This window comes from Delphinapterus leucas, chromosome 19, assembly GCF_059928025.1.
Source record: "Delphinapterus leucas isolate spDelLeu-1000000601 "Yukka" chromosome 19, BTC_Dleu_Yukka2, whole genome shotgun sequence".
NCBI lineage: Eukaryota > Metazoa > Chordata > Mammalia > Artiodactyla > Monodontidae > Delphinapterus > Delphinapterus leucas.
This window is the reverse complement of record NC_143147.1, coordinates 55223831-55246322: the sequence shown is the minus strand read 5'-3', so window position 1 is coordinate 55246322 and position 22492 is coordinate 55223831. Positions and strand designations below refer to the sequence as shown.

The following is a 22492-nucleotide window of genomic DNA, read 5'->3' as shown; positions in this document are numbered from 1 at the left end:
AGATGACTGACAATGAGACCCAGAAGGCACAGAGAAGCATTTCACAATCATAAAGAGATGAAAATTGAGATCAGGCAAGAGAGATGAAAGAAAGAGAAGGTCCAGACGAAACTACTGGAGGAGAATAAAGCCAGGAAATCTCGGAAAGCAAGCTGCCGCATTTTTTTAACACTACACAAAAACAAGAGAAGAAAAAGCTCAGTGAAAGAAGCAGCTTTCCTGAACCCAGCCACATTCTAAAAGATTCATTTAACTAAGTTCAAGGAAAACTGAGTCACAGAAACGTATCAAGGTCAATCCCATATAAAGTTGTTACAAGAAAAGAGAGAACATGAAGTGGAATAACATCCCTGCAGACAATGAAAGTATGCCAGAAAGACATGCCCACATAACAGATCAAAATTAAAACATGCTATTTCAGAATGAGCTAAAAGACCTTAAGAAAATGACATAACGTGAAAGAATAACAAATATAAGAACTATAAAAACTCATAACTCAGGTAAGAATTAAAAATAAAGGAAAGACACATTCCAGAAATGAAGACAAGAGTAAATAAAAACAGACAGTCCCTTAAGAAAAATAGAAGGTAAAAAAGAAAAAAAATTTAAACTCAAAAACAGAGATAAAAAGGATTTGAGAAAAAGTGACAAATACTGAAGACAGGCAAAGAAGATTGAACATACAGCTGATAGGAACTCCTGAAGAAGAAAATCAAAGCAAGGAACAGAATGCAGTCAAAACAATAATTCAAAAACACTTTTATGAAATAAAAAAATATTTGAGACTACATTTTGAAAGTGCACAATGTGTACCTGAGAATATCAACTCAGAATGACCAAAATGATTTTACTATCACTAAACATTAAAGAATAAGAAGAAAAAAAAAGGGGGGGGAACTGGAGTCAGAAAGGAAGAAATACAGAACTATACAGACAGGAATTAGACTCCAATAAATGAGGGATGAACTGGCAATACTGAGTTTCTCATGATATAAAAAGGATAAAGTGCATAATGAGGTTAGACCTGATGATCTCAGGGCACATAAAGGAGGCAAGACTTTTTGTGTAGAAGATAAAGAACGAGTTATTGATACTTAAAAAGAAAGGAGAATCAGACTGGCGTCAGACTTATCTATTGCACAAGAAGCTTAAAGACAGTGGTATAAGGTGCCTACGCTATATAGGAAAAAAAAGGATTATGATCCAAGAACACTATATCCAGCCAAGATACCCTTTACTGATCAAAAGAAAGGCATCTTCACTTAAGCAAGGATTCAGAAATTATGCCACATACACTCTGAGGAAATTACTCCAAAATGTTATCAAATATTTTTCTAGCACCTATTAAGATAGTCATGGGTCTCTTTTTTCCAGTCTTCACCGCTACCAGAGTTGTGGCTAGCAGTAGAGATGTGGCCAAATCCAATAACAATATCATATATGACCAGTCCTAGAAATGACTTCAGGAAACGTAGATCCTAAGGAATGTATATTTTGCCAACAAGCACAACAAGAAAGGCCTCAAAAAGATTCAGGCCAACATTTTCAAGACACTGAGCACCTGTACAGAGGCCAATGAGGTGCTCATTAAGCCCAAAGTAATCAAATACAAGATCTTAAAAAGTGCCAGCCCTAAATCGGACAGGCTCACCCATAACATCCATCCCAGCTTCTAGAAGTATGCTTATTTTCATACTGTCAAGAGTACCAGCTTTAGCAACCAAACGGTGAGAGCCAAAGCCCAGGTCCCACAGAGTCCTCCCAAAGAGTCCAGAAAAAAAGGTTTTTGTCTATCAACTCTGAGGATCAAAGAATTCTACAAAACTTAGACTACTGTCTGCAGGCATCTCCTTTTGCTGTTTTATATAAATACAATACAAAGTCCCCCAACTCACCCCAAAAGAAAGAGATAGCCATACAGTTTTTAATCTCAAAATCTGTTAACATAACAAATTACATTAATATTTAACTGTCCTTGCCTTCCTGGAATATACTGTCGTTTATATACACTGCTGGATTTATTTTGCTAATATTTTATTTAGAATGTTTGCTTGTCTACTTATGAGTAAGACTGGACTGATGTTTATAATAGAAAAAAAATGAAAACAATCATAGTATCCATCTGTTGGAGAACAACAGACTAAATTATGGTGTAGTATGCTATGGAATGTTATTCAGCTTTTTAAAATTAATTAGAGCTCCATTTACTAAACTGGAGACAGCCATGACATATTCTTAAATAAATAAAGCAAGTTACAAAAAGCCTGTGTGTGTATATGTGTGTGTGTGTGTGTATGTATATATATATATATGCTTAAAGGTTGTTGAGCAAAGAGAAAGATGGTAAAAAACACTCAAAGTGTTCGTTAATGCTGGCTAAACCAACAAGGTAAAAGTGGAGAAGGAAAGGAAAATATTATTTTTTTCTTTATTCACCCCTGGTTTGGTTATTTTAGTGGCTGCAAGCGGAGAAATACTTTTGTAATTTTTTTAAAAAAGCAGAAGCGTGGGGGGGAAGGGGAGAGATACCAATTACCTACTATAATTAATGACAAATTAACATTTGTTAACAACTAATAAATGGCTACCTTTAATACATCCAAAGACAAGATAGAATTATATTATCTAAAACAAGGAGAGGAATCATTATGAAGTTCATTTACTTAAAAATACAAAACAATCCTGGGGCTTCCCTGGTAGCTCAGAAGTTAAGAATCCCCCTGTCAATGCAGGGGACACGGGTTCAAGCCCTGGTCCAGGAAGATCCCACATCTGGGGAGCAACTAAGCCCGTGCACCACAACTACTGAGCCTGCTCTCTAGAGCCTGTGAGCCACAACTACTGAGCCCACGTGCCACAGCTACTGAAGCCTGCACACCTAGAGCTCATGCCCCGCAACAAGAGAAGCCACCGAAATGAGAAGCCCGCGCACTGCAAGGAAGAGTAGCCCCCGCTCGCCGCAACTAGAGAAAGCCCACACGCAGCAACGAAGACCCAACGCAGCCAAAAATAAATACAAATAAATAATTTTTTTTAAAAAAAGGTAAAAAAAAAAAAAAAAAGAATGATTAAAAATACAAAACAATCCAATCTGGAACCAAAGTCGCATATAAGTGGTCTTTATAAAGCAAGATGTCTTCAGGATGAACTAGTTTTTATCTTACAACTAGCACAAACTGATCAGTTCATGGATATTACAACGACCAAGAATAAAACTAAGATAAAGTGAGTCACGTCCATTTAAAGAAAAATAGTCGGTGAATTACTATTCACATGATATGTAAACAGATTAGCAGAAATCGGCAAAATGTTACAGAAATCCTTGAAGCTTGGGAAGAAAGTGAGATTTTGATAGTTAGCTTGTTATACTAAAGAAAGAGGGGCAAACTTCTTTTGATGTATAATTTTACACTGTAAATAGACAAGTCCTTTTTATTAAGTAGATCACAAAAGACAATCAACCACCATGACTGTCACAAATTTTTTAAAAAGAAAAATTACAAAAAGCTAACAACATGGCGCATGGTGGTGGGTGAGTGGGGGATAAAGTTATCAAACAGAGAACACTTCAGTTATTCACAAAAATGAGAAATGTCTGTAAAAGTAGAAAATATTCACATGATCAAACTGAAAAAAAAAATTGTCAAAGGGCTCAATGTCTCAAGAAGTGCTGAGGTTTGCTATTTTACAGAGGAAATTAAAAATTAATTTTTCGCAAGTTTGTGGTACTTAAACGGAAATAGTGCAAAAAGAAACGCATACTAGGAGTCTGCCTAAGAGTTTATATTTTTAAGTTTACAGTTATTCAAGAACTTTTTCTCTCAGCTCTCATCAAATCCTTCATAAAAGAAAATTTCAAAGCACAAAATTAATGAGTAGCCAAATTACCACAGGTTTTTTTGTTTTGTTTTGTTTTGTTTTAAATACCTTGCTAGGCTGAAAAGACACAAGGAAAAGCTGGACAGACAATGCTAGTAAAACACTATGGGGCGGAGCTATGTGAAGCACACATCAAAAACACAGAAATCCAGGGCTTCCCTGGTGGCGCAGTGGTTGAGAGTCTGCCTGTCGATGCAGGACACGGGTTCGTGCTCCGATCTGGGAAGATCCCACATGCCGCGGAGCGGCCGGGCCTGTGAGCCATGGCCACTGGGCCTGCGCGTCGGGAGCCTGTGCTCCGCAGTGGGAGAGGCCGCAACAGTGAGAGGGCCGCGTACCGCAAAAAAAAAAAAAAAAAAAAAAAAACAGAAACCCAGGACACTTTCCAAAACCTAATAAAACTTACCATTCATTAAGAACTATACATTGTCCTAAGGATTTTTCACTGGCATTATTTCATCATCATCAAAACCCTGCAAGAGAGGTTTTAGCCCCTCACACAGCTAGTAAGTGACAGAGTGATAATCTCAACCTGTTTTCATGATTCAAAAACTCACAAATTCATGTTCTCTCTACTATACAAAGGGTCTCATGATTGTAAAATTTCAAAAGCTACTTAAAACCAAACAACAGTATTGTCACATCCTACAATATAGCAACATCTGAATAACAGCTTCCAAAGGAAGTCTCTCTTCCTCTTTAAATCCCTAAAAAGGAAGAGCTAAGATTTTCTGACGCTGAAGCAGCATTTGAGTGTGCAGTAAGTCTACATCCCACGTGTCTACTAAAGCTAATTACCTTCATTCACCCTAATTCACAATCTTTGGGAGCTCTACAGGATTCCATGGAATTTGAACAGAAACAGAATTCTAGAGTACAAATACCCATCAAGCTTCCTTAGTTTTGCATTATCAAATTTCAGCAATCAGAGCTAGAAATTGTGGGACCTCACAACACAAGATTAGGAACAAAGGGCTACAAAGAGACTTCCTTCATTTAGGCAGAGGGAATTTACTGAGATGTGAGGCAGTCTCCTGTCTAAATGATTAAATCACAGTATCTACATACCCACTCCCATTTCCAAATTTAGTAACTAACGAATCGACTTATAAGGATAGGTCCATTGATGGGGAAAGGGAATTTCCATGGCAATAAAAAACTGGTGCCGTATCTCTTCATGTTGTTCACCTCTATGATCAGATATGTCATCTGATATAATCATATATGATAATGCAAGCATGGTGTTACAGACAAGCATGGCTACCTGGTCCAAAGACATCTGCCTGGAATAACAAAAGTTTTCCATTATTATTGCTCACATACTTTTCATTGTGAATTTTATGTCTGTAGCACTTGCTAATATTTACAAAAAGAAATATATAAGTCACTGTTTTTCTTTTCATGATACCTTTGCCATCTAAAGAAGACAGTAAAATTTATCAACATTGGCCAGTGAAACTTTAGGAAAGTGACAAACTTTAAAATATTTTTTCAACTATATTTTTCCTGGAGGTAGAGTGAATACCCAGGACACAATTCTGAACTGCAAATTTAGTTATTTAAGGAAGAATATGATATGTCTACCTTCAACTGAAAGATTACAGTAGTTAAAGGTAACTACTTACACATAGTGGTCAATAAATATTTAAGTGAAGGATTTAATGTAGTAATATACTGCATAAAACTCCAATTTTTCCAACATAACAAATCTAACTCAGCTCATATACCTTAAACATAACGTGTCTGTATAATAAACTAATATACAAAAATCAATGTTTTTTTCATACGACCTTTTCTATACAAAATAAGTATATGAGAGACTAAAACCGGAGCAAACAAAGAAAAATGTTCTCTTACATGCTGTGCTCCAAAACCTCTCCACTTGGGATACCTCTTCTGAGAAAAAAAAGTAGAATTGAATAATGTATTTTGGCAGAAACTTCTTCAGGTAGACATAATACGGGTGTCATAAGGAGGCATAAGATGAGCCTGTCAGATAAATCATTACTAAGGCAATTAGATTTTTTTAAAACATACCAACAATATTATTCACTATAACGCAACTACTTGGTTTAAATAACTGACACCAGAATCTCTCAAGTTCCAATCAAAAGAAAGGCATTTGAGAAGTAAGATATACCATTCACTGAATAAAGGCAGAAATTAATAGTATGGGGAAGGAAAGGGTAAAGAAAGGGTGCGATTACGACTAACACCAACTTAATTCTTTTGCCTCTTAAACTTAGTCATGTTTACCCTTAATTACTCAAGAACAAACAGAAGTTGAACATAACAAGATACTGTTGTAATGTGTGGCCCATAAAAAAGCAACTTACCTGATACTTATAACATCCACAAACATAGCTTTCAAATGATTTATAAAGATTCTGTAAATAAAATAATTTGACCTAATAAAAGAAATTTGTTTCCAGAAAAAAATTACGGTATTACAATTATTTACTTAGAGCTTTCTAGAATATGAAAGATCCCTACCAGAAACTTTTTTCACTGATTGCATCCTCAACCTGCTTTAGCCTTCTAAAACCCAGGCCCAAACACCTTGTTCTCCATCTAATATTATCTCTTTTTAAAATTTGTTTATTTATTTATTTATTTATTTTTGGCTGCGTTGGGTCTACGTTGCCGCACGTGGGCTTTCTCTAGTTGCGAAGAGCAGGGGCTACTCTTTGTTGTGGTGTGTTGGCTTCTCACTGCAGTGGCTTCTCCTGTTGCGGAGTACGGGCTCTAGGCTCATGGGCTCAGTAGTTGTGGCACACGAGCTCAGTAGTTGTGGCTCTCGGGCTCTTGAGCACAGGCTCAGTAGTTGTGGTGCACGGGCTTAGTTGCTCCGCGGCATGTGGGATCTTCCCGGACCAGGGCTCGAACCCGTGTTCCCTGCATTGGCAGGCGGATTCTTAAACACTGCACCACCAGGGAAGCCCCATCTAATATTATCTTGAATCGTAAATACTCAAGGTAAAAATATCCTCTAAAAGAAAAAGGACATTGGGTGGGGAAATATAGCTGTAAGTCTTTAAGCTCTTCTTGTAACCTATTTCTCTCCACAGACTTTTAGAGATTCATCAAGGTCATGATGTAGTCTCTTGATCACCATACACACATCTCCTTGACTCATTTTTTTTTAATTGTAAACAATCTTCATCTAATACAAGTTATTACAAAAGATGCTATTCAAATAAACCAAGTGGTAGTTTTCATGGTATTATAACAAAGACTAAACTATCTATTTACACAGTGCCTTCTCTCCAAATGACAATAGTATTTGATGACTACAGGCACTCAACAGATACAATGCCGAGAAAAAAAAATCCAAATAATTAAACTAACTTCCAAACTATTTTATAACATTTGTTACCTCGATCAGACTCGTACTAGAAAAGTAAACAACCATCTGCAACCGCTTGTTCTAGCTCCTTGAAATAAAATCTGGGTACCATCAGTAAAAATATTACAGCTAACATTGGTGATCATGTATAAGTACAATCCAACATAATTCAACTAGTGTGCCCAATCCGTACATCTCAGAGATTCAATTTTAATTCTGTTGTAAGAGGAAGTAATACGACAAGGAGAGAATTTTGATGCATTCCTTTAATCATACTTATTCTTCCTTATATCTAATTAGTATCAACTACCTTACAATTCCCCTTTGGGAACTACTGGTTTAGTATACTCTTTTCTAGGCCTACTTCCTTCTCCATTCAAAACAATGCACACAGTCATTCAGAAAATACTAAAAGAACAAAGGCCTTTATGAGGAAGGGTGGGGGAAGCTAGAGAGCTAGCATGAGACAGTCAAGAATAAATGACAGAAGAGGGAAATAAATCTACTACCGTTTAGCCATGTTAGTAAAACTTTATAATAAAGACGAAAACAACAAATTAGGTTTTATAAGTATGCTAAAATGAACCATCAACCAATATAAATACAGAGCACGATCTGAGTCTATGACGGTTTATTAAATAAACTAAAATATATAAACATACAAGAATAAGTCTTAGCCATAATCAGTAAATTGCCTTATCAACCAATGTATATAAAAATGAAGGAAGTGTTTGATTACATGACATATGTGATTCACAGAATGGAACAAAGTTTGATTAAGAGAAGAAAATAATTGTTAAGTACAGGAGGTGATATTCCATTTCTTAAACTGGGTGGAAGGTATATAAGTGTTGGCTGAATTATTAGTCTTCTACACTTTACACATTTTTATAAATATTATTTCATATGTAGTCGATATCTATAAAACAATGTTTAAGTGCAAGAAAAATCTGAGCAAATATTTGTTGGAAAAAAGAGGTAAAAAGTACATATACATCTAATCCATTTTTGCTAATTATTTTTTTAAATAAATAGAGATCATAGGGACTTCCCTGGCGGTCCAGTGGTTAAGACTCTGCGCTTCCACCGCAACGAAGAGTAGCCCCCACTGGCTGCAACTAGGGAGAGCCAGTGTGCAACAACGAAGACCCAACGCAGCCAAACATAAATTAATTAAATAAATTTTTTTAAAAAGTTTATTATGAGGTTAGCTGTATTTAAAAAAAAAGAAAAAAGACTGCACTTCCACTGCAGGGGGCACAGGTGTGGCCAGTAAATAATTAATTAAAATTTTTAAAATAGAGATCGTAAAAATGTAAGTAGGTAGGAAAATAATTTTCCTGTAGAAAACAATTTCTATAGCTCTACACAGAGATCTATATACTATTTCTTTAAAAGCACCACTAAACCTTTCCTGCACACTACGTGTACACACATAAACACACAGACATACACACCAAATTAAAGTAAAACTTTCTACCTCCAAAGATCCCCCCAAAACCAACCTCCATCACAAATATTACCTTAACCCCATAAAAAGTACTGATACTCCTCTACTCATAATCCCAGAAATAAATTACAAAAATAAATTCCTAAAGAGAAATGTTCATACTGTAAGTAACTGTATTTTTGGTGTATTTGTAGGCTTAGCATTTATGAGTCTTACTACCTACTTGGACCTATCCACATCTACAGTATTTGCTTTTTTATGATGGGCACCTGCATTTTAATGATGTGTGTCAATACTAATTTGATTGAGGGCAATATAGTATATTTATGAAGAGCACAGAGTGTGGAGCCAGAGTTCCTGAATTGGAACTCAGCTCTTCCACTTGCTAACTAACTAATCTATTTAACATCTCAGTGTTTCAGTTTCTCATCTGTAAAATGGAAATAACAGTACATACCTCGTAGGGTGTTGGAACTGATTAAAACCTGTGTAACAGGACTGGCACAAAGTAGGTGCTATGTAAGGGTGAGCCATTACTACCTAGCACTACTAGTAGTACCATCTTCCCAAACATACTGAAAACATTCTTAGCAATTCGAATTACTGGCTAAAATTAGATACTATTAAAAATAGACATTAAACCTGAAGCCTGACTGACAGTAAGTTTAAAGCCCTGCAACTCTGAATAGGTGATTATAAATCTACATAACCACTCTATCAAGAACAATCTGGGGAGAGCGGCTTTCCAAAGTGCAACTATCAATTTCTTCCCTTACACAAGGGGGCAGTGATAACAAGAAAAGAACTGGGCTCTGTGACACCTCCTCCTACAGACAGTAGGGGGTGGCAGTACATATGGCTTACAGTCAGAACAAAACAGGAAGACCCAACAGAATTGCTCTTTATTCTCCTCAAGCCCTCTCCTCTATGTTTTAGGCCCAACACAGCCTCAAGGTGAGAGACATATCAACAGAAAAGACTAAAACCCAAAATTAACCACCAAGGAAAATCCAGTTTTGCCTTTGAAGCAAATGATCCCTCAATGGCTAAATCTGGATCCAGGAGGAAGCCAATCCGTATGAATTTTAATTATCTGGCAAATTACTTACTGTTCTTATAAGAACAACATTCAGGCAAGTAACTCCGTTTCTCTGCAAGAATTGTAACATAAGACACAAATATCTCATCAATAATTAACTATACCCTAATGAACACATGCCGATATTTCTGCTTGTTTCATACTATACAGACATACACTCACTGAATGTATATAAGTTATATTAAATAGCTCATGGAGCTGTCTTTTGTTACTTCTGAGATTCCAGCTATGTTCTGACAATCCTCTCAAAACACAGATGTTCTTCTTAAATGGAAGTCACAATGTTTTGCAGCATGTGGGTAATGATACATATACACACACACACACACACACACACACACACACAGAAAGAGAGAGAGAATGAGAATATTTAATATTTCATTTCTGTGCTCACATTCCTGAGATGATCTACCTGGGAAATGCTGCAAGAAGCGCTCCACTGACAGTATCCATGTTGTTGCTTTTTATGCCACCTTTATTGTATTCATTTTTTTTCCTATTTTGCCACCCCAACATCAAGAATATTTCACTACTGTCATTCACCATAATTAGCCACTGCAGCAGCTTTTGGCTTCAAACCCTCAAAATGCCTGAAAATTTATCCCTTTTGTTCACCATATTGTTTTGTTTTCCTCATTCCAGTAATTTTCACCTGTATAAAAATGAAGAAAGGGGCACCTATGAAATAACGTCCCTTTGCCTAATGATCTTGAACTCAGAATTATGGTCAAGATGTGGGGTGGGTTTTTTGTGTGGTTTTTTTTGGTTTGTTTTTTTCCTCTTCCTGGAGAGGAGCAGAGAAGACAGTGCAAGACACCCAAAACACCAAATCTTCTTCCTAATATTAATTACCATTGTTTATGTTTGGTGAAAACCATTTTAAACATTCCACACCTGGAACACAACACAGGATACAATTTTATCAGTTCTCTACACGCTGATGGCAAACCCTGGAATTATTTTGCCCTATTTTTTCTTTCCCATCTCACAACCAGACACAATTTGCTTGTTTCTTTCACGTGGGCACTATCTCTATCTCAAAAAATAGCGTATCATAGCTCCTCTCGACTCCCTGTGTTAAAATATCTAGCCATGAGCCTTATTAATCTCTTCTTAGACTACGCCTCCTTTCCCAGAGAAATTAATAATATCACTAATAACACTTCTACCGTGAATTTCAACGCCACACAGGCCAACCCACCCTGTGCCTTACCTGGCACATTTCACAACTACTTTCATGCTGCATTCAGGGGGCACATTTTACAACTCGTTCTGCACCACATTCCCTGCCACGTTCAGAAATCTGCCTCGCATCTCCTCCTGGGTCCCCGTCATCCGGAGACTCTCTCGGTACCAAATTCCATGACACCTTCGGTGACACCGAAGTGGTCGATCCCAGACCCATCCGAAGCCACCCCGAGTGCCACATTTGGAGCCAACCTTCCCCACGCCCTGGACACCGGAGGCACTCCACTGCCCATTTCGCTGCCTCCCCGCTAGCCCCCGCCCCTCTCCCTGGAGCCCAGGCGTCGGAGGCGAACGCCGCTGTCACTGAAGCAACCTTCCCTTCCCGGGCTCCCGGGGTCTCTCACCTGCCGCTCTGAGAGGGGTTCGCTGCACCTCGGGGTCAAGCCCGAGTCCCCGGGGTCTCCTGTGAGGACCGCGCCGCCCGCCGGCGCCGCCCGCGATCCCAGAGCACCTCGCTGCGCTCCGACGCCCGCTGTGGGTCTGCGTCCGGGAAAGGCGCGGCCCGGCGGCTAGCGCAGCCCTCGGCGGTCCTCCTGTCAGCGGCGGCGCGGGTGCAGGCTCTCGCCCAGCGCGGCGGCGGCGGCGGCGGCGGCGGGCAACTTGCTCCGCCTCGCGCGCTGCACAGCCAGGAGGTGAGCGCGAGGGGGATGGGAACGGGGGCGGGGCCGCCCGAAGGAGGCACGGAGGGCGGCGGCTGGAGGGCAGCGCTGGCGGCCCCGGGCCCGGCACTCGGAGCGCTCGCAGCTTCACCCGCCGGGCGGGCGGCTCGCACGAGGCAGCTGTGCAAGCGGGCCCCGCCGGAGCAGCGCACCCAGCAACCCGCGCCCGGCCGGCCGCTCGCTAGCGCCGCCGCCGCGCCGGGGGCGTCGCACCCTCAGAGGCCGCCCGCAGCCCCGCCCCCTCCGGGCCGGGGTGGGGAGGAGCGCGAGCGCGGAGGGAGAGCGCGTGCGTGGGAGCGCGTGCGTGGTGGAGCGCGCGCGCCCCCGCCCCCTGCACCGTTTGGGGTTGGGGAGTGGCGGGGAGAGAGAGAAGACCGAACCGTTTTCTCCGCGGAGAGGTTTGGCCCTGGCTCTGCCTCTCTGTGAGGTCTGGGCATTTCTGTTTCCTCAAGGGGCTTTGACTGGTGGGGTCGTGGGCATTCAGTGGGGAAGAGGGGAGGGGAGCTCAATAGCAGACAAGGCCCTGGATGGTTCGGCTCCGCCCCCAGGGTGATGTCACTCTCGAGGTGCTGCTGCTGTCACGTGCGCCCACTTCTGGGCCTGTCCTGATGCTTTGATGGCCAGAACGTTCCTCTAGATTTTCCCCACTTAAGTCACCTCATACACATATCACTCCTAGAAGTCTTCGAACCCTACAAATGTCAGATTCTTTCCCTGATGCTCAATTGTAATCTGTAGACTGCTTCAAAATGCCATAGTTGGCTGGTGTAGGAAACAGAATGAAGTGCAAAACCAGGAATGGGGGGATAGTGGGGAGGGGAGAGAGAGAAGGGAGAGCTGTTATCTAGAATCATTGCTGAAATTCACCAACCACAGCTTGAGAGCCTGAGGTGAAGTTGTGACGCTGCTTCTGTCGCTGCCAGGTTGGACAAGAAGTAATGTGATTTTAAGGGCTAGTTGTTAAGGCACGGAAAGCCACCACAGCAAAGCCTCCTTGAAGGTCATATTTTCCTCACTTCCCTCCACCTAGATCTTCTTCCCCTTTACTCTTCCTTTCCCTTGCATCGTAGAACAACAAGTCAACTGCAGAAGATATCTGCACATAAATTTGTTCGTGTGCTTTAAGATGATGCAAAGCAATCACTGTTACCTACTCTGCCTGGTTAGCCTTTCTTCCGTAAACTGAGATGACCTTTCGTGGTCATCCATTCCTTAATGAGACACCATGATTGGAAATAGATACACCAGATTACTTCAGTCAAGCAACCTGTGTCTGTGGTGTTTCTAAGATAGATTTGATAACAGTCCTTTAATCTGCTGCATCCAGGATTTTCTTTGTGTTTTTTTCAAAATTAGTATTAATTTCAGAATAATGCAGGAAATTGAATATGAAGCCATTTTGCAACAGCTAGTCTCTACAGTGAATTCTTGAAAAGTCACAGCTAGAGCAGATTTGAATACTACAGCTAAAACGGCAAGAGGAAGGATCGGTCTATGGAATCTTTTGGTGATAACTCCAAAAAGTTAGATTACTCCAACTAAAACCTATTTATCTGTGGTGATAGAGGCAGAGTAGTGATTACTTTGGAGGAATTGAATGAGTGGGGGGGGGCAGGAGGGAGCCTTCTGGGTTGCTGGAAATGCTCAATACCTTGATCTTGTTAATGATTACAAGGGTTCGTATATGTGCAAAACGATCGGTGTGCTTTACTCTATCTCAATTTTTAGAGATTTTTTAAAATTGTATACACAAAAGAGGCATTACAGCGTCATTAAGATGGGAGTCTGGAAACCTAGATTTGAATGTCAGTGTCACCCACCACTTACCAGCCTATGAGACCTTGAGCAGGTCTGAGCCTTCTTTTTCTTTATCTAATTATGGGTGATGTTACCTCACAGGATGGTTGTGAAGATTAAATGAAATTATATTTGAGAAGTACTTATCACAGAGCCTGGTATATAATAAATGCTCAGGAAACATTAGCTATTGTTATGCTATTCTTGTTGCACTTAAATTTACCTTATTTAATTCTCTTTTGGTCTTTTTATTTATTTTAAAGATTACTTTGATTCTGAGCCTTTGCCTGTGAGTTTCACTGAGCTAATAACATTCCTTTCCCTAAGAAATAACAAAAGGCGGTTGGGGTGTAATGTATTGGTTTTCAAACTGGTTCAGGTGGTGATACTTAGAAATTATGGTGCTCATTGTGGAACACCATGAAATATTGTTAGATTGAATTCTGCCATATGGACTTGACACAATTTTACTAGCACTAAATCTGGCTACATTATGTTTATGCAGATCTCCCACATATTAAAAAAAATGTATTTTTAAGAAATAATACGTCTGCATTTTTCCTCTAAAATTTGCTTGCAACTTTTCACTAGAAAGTACCAAAAGTTTAATAACAATTCACAAAATGAAAACCTTTAAATCCCTTCTTCCTGGAAATGGGAAAAATACTGTAACTGTTCAGTCTTAGCAGCAGAGCTCTTTATTGGATTTTCCCACAGTAAACTCTAATAGCTGTGACCCACAGGGTCTCTTGCTCTGATGAAGTGAGTAACTCTGACTCACTATCCTCATCATACTTCCAAAGATCCGTCTCCATTTCTTTCAGCCGACCTTTCCAAGATCCCATGTTCACACTGAGCAGTGCCAGTGCCCATTGGAATGAACTTATTGCTTCACTGTTTCGATCATCTAACATGATGCTACTCAGCCAGTTCTCTTCCGCATAGTTCTGCTGTTAAGTCTTGCTATTTGCTGCCACACTCTTAACTTTGTGGAGGAAACAGTCTGTCCCTGACAGAGGTAAGGGTGGGGTAAGCCACAATGTAGAGAGAAGCCACCTCTGTTCTCAACTCCTCACCCTGATTTCCTTTTCGGTCACTAATACCTGAAATCCTGAGAATGCTTTTTTTTTTTTTTTACCTACTAAAACTCCATTCTAGTCAAGATGATAATTTAGTCTATAACTTAAACTTGGAAACATAATTTATGCCATGTAAGAGGAAGCTGTAAGTAATTGTCCATAAAGTGGCCCAACCATACTCTATACCTCCCAACTTTTCAGTGCCATCTATACCATTCAAAATTACCTTCCTTGCTTTGTCAACTCTGCACAATCACTCACCTCTGCATATGGCATATGTCTTCCCTGGCACCTCCAAGTCTCTTAAGTAAAGCATCAGGGCCACCTCTCTCTCCCTACTGAATAAAGAGTCATAACATCTACCATTGATGGATTGCCTACTGGCTGCAAATACTTTACTAAATGCCTTGTATATACTACTTCATTTAATTCTCACAACATCCTATCAGGTAAGTTTTTGGTTTTGCTTTTTTTATTTTATTCATTTGTTTAATTTTTGGCTGCATTGGATCTTCGCTGCTGCACATGGGCTTTCTTTAGTTGCGGCGAGCGGGGGCTACCCTTTGTTGCGGTACGCAGGCTTCTCATTGCAGTGGCTTCTCTTGTTGCAGAGCACGGCCTCTAGGCGCGCAGGCTTCAGTAGTTGTGGCACACGGACTTATGTAGTTGTGGCTCGCGGGCCCTAGAGCACAGGCTCAGTAGTTGTGGCGCACAGGCTTAGTTGCTCCACGGCATGTGGGATCTTCCCGGACCAGGGCGCGAAACCGTGTCCCCTGTGTTAGCAGGCGGATTCTAAACCACTGCGCCACCAGGGAAGTCTGACTTGCTATCTTATTTCTTAACAAAGACAAGCAATGGTGTGAACTCTAAATAGACATGTTGCAAGTCCAAAAAACAGACCAGAAAGCAACAGGTGTAAATGAACAGAAGAGTATTTACTAATCAGGGGAGAAAACATCAGTTGGAAAGGTGGGACAGGACTGAACTGAAGTGGGTACTGCCCAGGAAGGGAAACACCCTGGAATCTCTGAGCAGAAGAATGACAAGAAGACAGTGTTTAAAATATTCATCTCATAGGGTAGATTTGAGCATGGAGGCACAAGTAATAATGATATGGGTAAGATACTACTATTACTGTTTAAGGAGCTAAAGAAGAGGACAGCTTTAGTCAAGAACTGTGACAGTAGAGATAGAAAGGAGTAGTCCCAACAGCCATTGTGTGGGAAGAATTAACAGAACTTTCTGAATAACTGAATGCAGAGGGTAAAGGCCATTGAGAAATGAAAATACAGCAAGGTGGTAAGACTAACTGCCTAGAAGACTGTGGTGCCTGTGACAGAAGCAGGGGAGTCAGAGGATTGGTATTAAGGAGAAGAAAGAGATGGTTTTGGCATATTTTGTGTTGTAGCTCTTTACTGCTTTTGAGTTACAAATCACTTCTTTTGAGAATCTGACAGAATCAATGGATCCTTTTCTCAGGAAAAAAAAATGGATTCATACTTATACATGTTATATGATTTGTAATGGACACCCATGGATTTGGCTGCTGGAGAGCTCTTGACCCCAGCTGGGCACATTAAAGCCCTTTCTGGAATTTTTGTACTTTATATCCAAAGGATCAAGTCAATCTGTCCCTAATAACTGAAGCAATGGATGCTGTTAGCTGATGTGTTTCCTAACACGTGAGCCCGAGAAACGAAGAATGCTCAAACGCATTTGAGTCCATGGATCCCTCACATTCCTATTCTTGGATTCCAGGACATTTCCTAGTCCTTTGTTGAAATTCCTCCATGGTTCAGCTTGTTTGAGCCACATTTCTGCCATTTATATGAGAGGTCTGATTAATTCACAGGTTAAAGGTATTAATTGAAACCCACCCATGGGCTCCAGGTAAGAACTCCTAATTTAAGGTAACTTGGAAATAGCTAGTAGTAAGATGGGATTTAGGTGAGAAAGGGAAGATAGTAAATACTCAAGGAGAGGGAATATAGCACAGGTGTATCAGAGCAAGGACCTTGGACCCAGCCTGCACTCAAATCCTAACTCAACTGTTTACTAAATACGTGACCACAAGCAAGTTATTCTACATTTCTAGATTTCAGGATACTCATCTGTGGATTGGGGATTAAAAACTATACCTACCTAGGGTGGATGTGAGGCTTAGGTTGGTACAGATGCAAGTACCTGGTCCATAGCAAGTCTCTATGGACTATTATCATTCAATGTAACAGGCCTGTACCTAGGCATTTCACATATGTTATATTATTTAATCTAATCCTCATAAAAACTTTACAGGATTGGAATTATTCCCATTTTACTAGATGAAAACATTGTGGCTCAAAATAACTTGCCCCAGATCCCACAGTAAGAGACAAAATCCAAATTAAAATACAGAATATTTGAATAGAAAATGAAGAGGAAGATTTTCATTACAATTAATAGAGCATACTACCTATCCTAAGAATTAATGTGTATATATGTATATATACTAATTATGTATATATATATTTATTTATTCAGCATCTATCTCATATAACATCTATCACATATAGATGCTGGATATATATTTGTGAATTAAATTTATTAAATAATCCAGATCTGTAAAAAAGGGGATGGGAAGAGTGTTCATGCCAACATAACCATTCTAATCCATGTACAATTTTGCATATTAAAATTAAATATTGGCCCTCTGGAAGATATAATCATTTCTTATGATTTTAGTTAGCCTGAACCACACTTTCAGAGTCTAGTCCACTCTATGTTATGGACAAGCTAGAAGCTGTGGACCTATAAAACTGAGGACAAGGCTCTGGACCTAGTTGACCTTTCAACCAAACTTCCTCAAAGAACCCTCACCTTCTTGCCATGCCCTTTCAATTCATAACGACTTGAAACTGTGAAAGTACATTTACCATTAAAACTCAGACACCCTAGGTTATGGCTGAACCTTGAGAAACACCTTTATTTGGGGAAAGGGAAGTCAACAAAGGATACAGAGAAGCAATAGGCAGAAAGCACATCTGTATGTCTGGTACTGTTTTAGGCACAGTCCTCTCCCTCGCTTCTCTACAGAGTTTGAAGGTACTTAGTATTGATCATGTAAATTCTATAAAAGATGCTTGGAAGGGAAAAGGAGGGGAAATAAAGTTCCATTTGGAACTCCCTATAGGTGGACCCCTAGTTTATTCCCTACCCATCCCCATGCAACTTCTCAATACAATCCTGGTAACATATACAAAAGTTGACTATGAAAAAATTAAATGCACACATAATACAAGAGCATTTCCCCCAAAGAGCTGAAAGCAGTATTCAGTTGCTCTTTGCAACTCACATTTAAGATATGATCTTTGATGAAGTATTTCCAGCGTGTATTATATTTCCTAATTTTGTCCTAACATCTACCTGACTGAGGATAGAGTCCCTGCTTTGTATATAGCTAATGACTCCACCTTTGCTCAACTGGGTTATGTTTAGGAAACCTATGCTTCTTATTACTAGTATCAGCAGTTCCATTTTCTACTCATTTATAAATAGTGGTAAAAGATGTAATAAAATATTCAAATAATTGCATAAACAAATACTGAAAATGGTGATGATGCTGAAAATAAACTCTTGACTGGTAGGCTACACCACTGTGTAAGAGCATAAAACGTTCATTCATCTGCAAATGCATGAATATTATAATTCAATGTATTTTAAAATAACTGAGGAGTGGCATTGTATAAGAAAGTTTGAGTTGATCTAAAGTTGAAACTATAAACATTGATGACCACCTATTTTGCACTCGTACTTGATACATTTTTTCTTCAAGGACAACATACTAAAGGAATCACAACACTGTCATCATCAAGGGTATTTATTGTGCCCTAATACAAAGATGATGCCACTGACCCACCACTAATAAGACATGAAGATTGAGTTGACTCTCCAGTATTGTGTGGGTTTTATTGAACCTGCCATATCCCCTCACTCAAAGCACCTAAGTAGTTGCAATGTAGTTAAATATTAAGAGAGGCAATCAGCAGCAAAGGGAGAATGATTGGCCTTTACAGAGAATGACCACACAATCATGGTTTAGTACCACAGCCCTTATCAATTAGCCATGAGTAAGAGTAAAGGTAAGAATGCAGTAGTTGTGTAAATTGTCTTTGTTTTCTTCACATAATGGAATTATTAATTAATTTCTTTTTAATCAAAAGAGGCCTTAGATAATTTTTTAATTAATTTTTATTGGAGTATAGTTGATTTACAATGTTGTGTTAGTTTCTGCTGTACAGCAAAGTGAATAAGTTATACATATACATATATCCACTCTTTTTTTAGGTTCTTTTCCCATATAGGCCATTACAGCGTATTGAGTAGAGTTCCCTGTGCTATACAGTAGGTTCTTATTAGTTATCTATTTTATATATAGTAGTGTGTATATGTCAATCCCAATCTCCCAATTTATCCCTCCCCTGCCTTTCCCCCTTGGTAACCATAACTTTGTTTTCTACATCTGTGACTCTATTTCTGTTTTGTAAATAAGTTCATTTGTACCAAGGAAATGATTTTTTAATATAAGGGAATTATAGCTTTGTTGATGTGAAATGTAGAGATGTTTTAGTTATTAAAAAGAGGTGGGAGAAAGAAAAGTTAAGGGAAATGAAGGTTTCCATTGGTTCCAAAGCCCAAGTAACAATTTCTCTAGATTTAGTCAACCTGACACACAATGTGAAAGGAACAAAAGGAAGTAAAGAATCAGAATTCAGTAGAGGAAAAGGAAAGGAGGCAGTTTAATATTACATTATCAACCTGATAATTGTAATAAAACTTCATTTGTGTGAAACTCTGCTATCTGACAATCTCATCCATCTGAAGTACGGCAAGGAACCAAGGAAACAAAGGAGATGGAAAAAGACCTCTGCAGAAACAAAATAGAGCCCACCAAAGTCCATGCCCTAAAGATCACGCCCATTACTCCTAGAGATTTAGCGAAGCCCTTTCTCAGAGGCTATTAATTTTTACTTGGATTCGATTTTAAAAGACCTGGCAATCTGGCTTCCAAACTCATAAAAAATTAGAAGCGGTAAACTAGACGAGGGAGGAGAAACTATCCCATGTAGGCATGCAGATAGCAGTGAGAAGAGAACACTGCAAGTCTGTAAGCAGGGCAGAGAGGAAAAGAGGCATAAAAATTGACTTACTGATCAAAAAAGCACAGCAATTTAGTGCCTTTAGCAAGGGGAAAACAGTTCTACGTACCTCCATAGAGCTTGGGGAAGAAATTTTTAAGTCTGAGTCTATATTAACCCTGAGTAAATCAAGAAAATTCTATTCAATATACAGACATTCTCAGAGTTTTGCAGCACTCAACATTATGTAAGTGGTTCCATAAGGCACATAATGAAATTTTGAAGATATGAGAGATTTTATTTTATTTCTTTTGGCCACATCAGGGCTCGAACCCGTGCCCTCTGCATTGAAAGTGCAGAGTCTTAACCACTGGACCGCCAAGTCCCCAAGATATGAGAGATTTCACATCACATTGAGAAATGCAAAGAAGTCAAGTGTGTAAATGAACACTGCAAAATAAGTGTACAAGGCCAGAGGTTGCCGGTTCAAGGAGATAATGGCCTTCCATGGTCAGTCTTGCATGGCTTTTGTCCCCATGCAGATTCTCACTGCATCAGCTCCTGTTATGACACTACTGTTTGTTCCCCATTTTGTTACTTTCTAATCATGTCCAAAAAGTGGCTAAGTGATGGGAAGAAGGCAGGACCAGTTTATAAGAGTAGGTAAAATGAATGAGAGCAAAATATTAAAACTTTAAACAAGTCTGAAGATATTTTCACCCTACCCTGATTTTGTGTTATCCAGGACCTTTCAGGGGATATCTGTATTATGCATAAGATAGAGAATATCACTAATAGGAATATATTTTAAGGAACAATCCAAAATAGAACAAAGATTTATGCACAAAGATGTTCATTATGGCAGTATTTAGCATTTTAAAAATTGGAAGCAATCCAATTTACCAACCTTAAAGAATGGTTACATAAAATATGGTACATAAAAATTTGATGGACAATTATGCAACCATAAAAATTATATTTTGGTAGTCAGGAAATTTGTATGACACAATTTTAAGTTAAAAAACAGGATACAGGGCTTCCCTGGTGGCTCAGTGGTTAAGAATCCTCCTGCTAATGCAGGGGACATGGGTTCAAGCCCTGATCGGGGAAGATCCCACATGCCATGGAGCAACTAAGCCTGTCCACAGCTACTGAGCCTGTGCTCTAGAGCCAGTGCTCTGCAACAAGAGAAGCCACCACAATGAGAAGCCTGCACACCACAACGAAGAGTAGCCCCTGCTCACCGCAACTAGAGAAAGCCCACGTGCAGCAACGAAGACCCAACGCAGCCAAAAATAAATAAATAAAATAAATTTATTTTAAAAAATACAGGATACAGAATTGTATATGCAACATAATCTCTACAATGTACAGAATACATAGAAGATGAAAAGCTCTCATTAATGATGGCCACCAAAAAAAATTTTAAACCTAGGAAAAAACTATATATGCAATACCCACACAAAGAAAACTACAAATGTTCACTGAAGGAAAATTAAAACTGCATAAACGAAAATGCATACCATGTTCCCTGATGGGAAGACTCACGATATTGTAAAGAAGCCGTTTTGCCCAAATAATTTACAAATTCAATGTAATTCCAATCAAAATTATAATAGGATTTTTAACAAAATTGACATGCTAATTCTAAAATTCATCTGGAAGAGTACATACTTAAGAATAGCTAGGTATTTTTTGAAGTATAATGAGGGGCCTCTTCCTACCAGATATCAAAATATATAATCACAGTGATTAAAGTGTGATATTGGGTCACAAATTAAAAAAATAGATTAATGAAAGAGAATAGATCATCAACTACTGACACAAATATATGTGGGAGCATTTCAAATAATTGAAAATAGATGTCAGGACATCTATTGGTTATCCATTAAAAAAAAAAAAGATATATCTCTTACATCACACCATTCAAAAATAAATTAATTAACTTCCCCTTCCCAGAAACTGGCCTGGTCAGGGTCAAGGCCAGCATGGCTGGGATGGGCAGAGCTGAAGCGAAGCAGACAGCAGGCCACAGGGGTGGGGCAGAGGAAACGACATGGCAGGGAGATCTGTTATGTCCAGAAACGGGGAAATAAAGGAAGATGGTGAGAGCAGGTTTCTCTTTTGGAGAAGAGAGTTGCAAATATGGAAAGTGAGAAGCCTAAAATGAACTGTATAATTTTGGATTGGAGGAATTGGTGTGAACTCAACGTTTTATATATCTGTGTTCTAATTTGGATGCTTGTGCTAAGGTTATATAGGAGCATGTCCTTGTTTTTCAGAAATATACAGTGAAGTATTTAGAGGTAAGGGCTTCATGTCCACAATGGATCAGATGTCTCAAATGGTTGAGAAAAAAAATACTACATGTATATAACATATATGTAAGGTGGGGGACAGAGAGAAGAGATGAAGCAAATGAAATGAAATGATAATAATTGGGGAATCAAGGCACATAGGTTATGGGAGTTCATTATGCTACTCTTGCAACTTTTCAGTGAGTTTGAAATTATTTCAGAATAAAAAGTCGTAAAAATAATTTCCAGATGTATCAAAAATCTAAATAATTCTACTTCCTGGAATCTATCCCCCAAATTTCTCACATACACACAAAGATGTATATGTACGAGTTCATATTTAGAAATAATAATTAAAAATGTAGGACATATGCATCAATAGGGAATGGTTAAATAAATTATAGTATATCCATCCATGGAATGGTGTGCAGGCATAGAAAAGAATAAGGTAGATCTATATGTACTGACAATGCACTGACATGGAGAGATCTCCAGGTTGTATTAAATGGAAAAGCAAGTGACAG

The 22492-nt window shown here is 39.1% G+C and overlaps 1 protein-coding gene and 1 long non-coding RNA gene across 2 annotated transcripts in view; one reads left to right on the top strand and one right to left on the bottom strand.

The window, feature by feature from the left end:
* TANC2 (tetratricopeptide repeat, ankyrin repeat and coiled-coil containing 2) overlaps nt 1-11884 on the bottom strand; it is a 349573-nt gene extending 337689 nt beyond the window's left edge. The window contains exon 1 of the mRNA XM_022589090.3: nt 11367-11884. The gene's annotated coding sequence lies outside the window, so the exon portion shown is untranslated. The remainder of the gene's footprint in view (nt 1-11366) is intronic.
* The window catches only part of LOC111182598 (uncharacterized), a 97086-nt gene continuing 85632 nt past the window's right edge, over nt 11039-22492 (top strand). Inside the window, exon 1 of the long non-coding RNA XR_016389018.1 lies at nt 11039-11654. This is a non-coding gene — a long non-coding RNA (uncharacterized LOC111182598). The remainder of the gene's footprint in view (nt 11655-22492) is intronic.